The sequence below is a fragment of the Alligator sinensis genome, unplaced genomic scaffold (genome assembly GCF_000455745.1).
Source record: "Alligator sinensis unplaced genomic scaffold, ASM45574v1 scaffold1031_1, whole genome shotgun sequence".
Classification (NCBI taxonomy): Eukaryota; Metazoa; Chordata; order Crocodylia; family Alligatoridae; genus Alligator; species Alligator sinensis.
Genome location: NW_005842167.1, coordinates 486157 through 489095, shown reverse-complemented (window position 1 = coordinate 489095; position 2939 = coordinate 486157). Strand labels below are relative to the sequence as shown.

At 41.4% G+C, this 2939-nt stretch overlaps 1 long non-coding RNA gene across 2 annotated transcripts; it reads left to right on the top strand.

Moving 5' to 3' along the window:
* Positions 1 to 2254, top strand: LOC102385512. Of its 2 annotated transcripts, none has more exons than XR_003094551.1 (4): positions 1 to 64; positions 968 to 1116; positions 1594 to 1670; positions 2200 to 2254. It is a non-coding gene; the product is annotated as an uncharacterized LOC102385512 (long non-coding RNA). The 2 variants fall into 2 exon arrangements; XR_324111.2 differs by lacking the exon at positions 1 to 64 and adding an exon at positions 71 to 527.
* The last annotated feature ends 685 nt before the right edge of the window (positions 2255 to 2939 follow it).

Sequence of the window (2939 nt, the reverse complement as noted above, 5' to 3'; positions counted from 1 at the left end):
ACCTGCCCGGCGGGTGTCCCCGCTGCCCTGCACAGCGCGGTGCGCACAGAAACTCTCTAGAGAAGTAAGGCTCAAAGTGTGTGTGTGTGTGTGGTCCTCCCTCCCGTGCAAGGTGAGTGGTGTGCGTGTGTTTTTGTTTACTCCTCTCTCCCCTGTGGGGTCTGTGTGGGTCTCCGTCTCCTCTGCAGTGTGTGTGTTGTACCTTGTGTGTGCGTGCATATTCCTCGCTTCCCTTCAGTTTGTGTGGTGTGTATGCGTGTGTATTCCTCTCTCTCCTGCAGCGTGTGTGTGTGTGTGTGTGTGTGTGTGTGTGTGTGTGTGTGTGTATTCCTCTCTCCCTTGCAGGTTTGGGCAGGGAGCATATCCCTTCTCCTGCCCAAATCTCCAGTTCAAACACTCGCTGCCCTAAAAGCCATCCTTAACGAAAACCTTGCCTGCCTTCATCACTTCCCATGGATAAACCTTTCCAGGAGCCCAAATTATCCAGACTGTGCCAGGGAGTGGAGGGAAAAAAGATAATTTTGCAGGTGAAATATTAGTACTACATCTAAGGGGGCACCAGAAAAGCGGGGGGAGTCTCACTTCTTTCCAAGATTTAAAAGAGGGAGAAGAGCTCTGCATAATTGTTAAGAAAGACAAATGAAGGGCAGGGGGTAAGAGGGTGAAAGGTGGAAAATGTGGAGGTTAAGAAGAAAAAAGGGCCCCCAGGCTCTGAGAAAGCAGGCACAGGGCAGAGCTGTCATTTGAGAGATATATGGCTCTGTTTTGGTTGCAATAATTAGAGTGCAAACTGTGTTAGAAATCTGCTTGTCAGCATCACATTTCTTTGCACCAGAAAGAAAACTGATAAATATCTGGAGGGCAAAACACTTCAGGTTATATCCAGTTTCAGGCTTTGGAGTTGATTGGTTGCAGCACTAAAAGCTTAAAAATTTTTCTCCTCTCTCCTGCTTGTGATTTTTTAAAGATACAGGAATTCCCAGGGGTGTGGGCTTGCAGAGGAATTAGTATCCCTTTTGTATCCATAATCATTGACCATGAGCTTTCCTTCACCACCTGTCTCATCTACTAAATTCCTGTCTTCCTCTTATGGAAATGTAAAGACAAAAATATAATGTAAGTATAAAAAAATTACATATATAATGAGGGACAGAGTTGAGGGCAACTCAAAATGAGCAAAGAACAAAGGTTGTGGGGACATAACATAACAGAAAAGTGTCCTGTTGGGTTTTATTTAAAATCTGTTTGAAATGAAGGGAGATATTGTTTGGTACAAATGGAGCACTTCAATTTGGAAGTCTGGTGGCAGGGTCATATAACTGTTTTTACTTGGGATGGTAGGTCATCTTTGCACCACCTCAGATACACCATGTAAGCATCCCAGTTCTGTTCCTTTATTAGTAAGACATGATCTAAATACAGTCATTTTGCAAAAGCATATGCATGAGTCTGAAGAGGCACATAAGCTATTTTGAAAGGTGCTCTAATGTGACAGCTGCTATGTTTTTAAAGTAATTGCAGGTTACCAGTTTACCAAATACAGCTTACACTACATTTATATTTTCCTGCAAATGTTCAAATTGTGCTTTCCAGGCTACCTTGAAGAACAACCCTATTGACAATGACAATAAACTGAACAGGGCTAGCGTGTGACAGAGGTAGAAGAAAAGGTGAATGTACTAATAAGAATCTAGTATTGGTCTTCTCTCCCCCCTCCCCACAAATAAATTGCCTGTGAAATTAACCAAGGAGTATCAGTGTGTGTTTGTAGCTGTAGAACAATTCTTTCTATGACCGGAGACTGCAAATCTGCTAGCATTTTATATGTACTCCTTTTTATATTCTTACTGTGGCCAGCTGTTGCTTTTGGGAAGTGGATCTTAAAGCTGCACCTTTTAATTAGCAGTTTAAAAAGTTACAGTGCTAGTGAAACAGAATTTTAATCTGCACGACAGAGACTGAATAAAAATCATAGCTATCAAAGTCTGCCCTCTGTTGTTATGAAATAATCTTAACATTTTAGCTCTAACAGCATGATTATTGCTATTATAATCCCCCCAAAAGGATTACAATCTTACAGAGCAAATTCCCATAACACTGATAAAATAAGTGATATAAAATTAAACCTTTAAATTTTGTACATGTTTTAATGCTAAAAGAGAGATTGATTCTGACTTCCAAATAATTACTTTTTTTAAGGACATACCAACTGCAGAGACTTCCTCAGCCTGATGAAGGGTTTTTGAACCCAAAAGCTTGCTAAAACATTTTTGTTGCCAACTATTTAAGTTGTTCTAATAAAAGATACCAGATTCACCCAAAGAACCTTGTCTCCTTTTTTCAATGCATTTTTAAACACAAAGCACTAATAAGTAATATTGACTGCTTGTTAGCCTACAATTAAAAAACCATCTATTTACACTTGCCTTGACAAAGACAGCTAGGAAATGGGGATTTGAAATAACAATTGAGTATGGTTGGTGAGGACATTCAGACACTGATGAAGCAGTCCTTGTTATTACTGCTGTTCAGCTTCAAGGTGCCAGGCCTGCAACCTGTACCTTAACTCCTATGAGTTTGCTTGCTCTCGGTAATATCCAAGATCAAGAACTAGAAGACTTTATGTGGACTAGTCAGGCACCCAGACTAATGATTTTGATTAACCTTCTTTCCCTTCAGTCATTTAATAGATTAATTTGAAAGTTTTAAAATTTTAGTTTATGTAGGTGTAAACTCTGGTGGGAAACCTGGACAAAAATTGAAGAGCAGTCACATATACAGTGGCAAATTCAGTCACCTTACTGACATGAAGTGACCCATTTATATTAATAGGATTGTGCGGGCCGGCTCCTGGTCCCGTCCTTGCCGGGCGCGAGCCGGGCCCGTCTGTGTGCACGTGGGCTGTGGCCGGCAGCCCGGGCACGCGGGGCCGGAGAAAA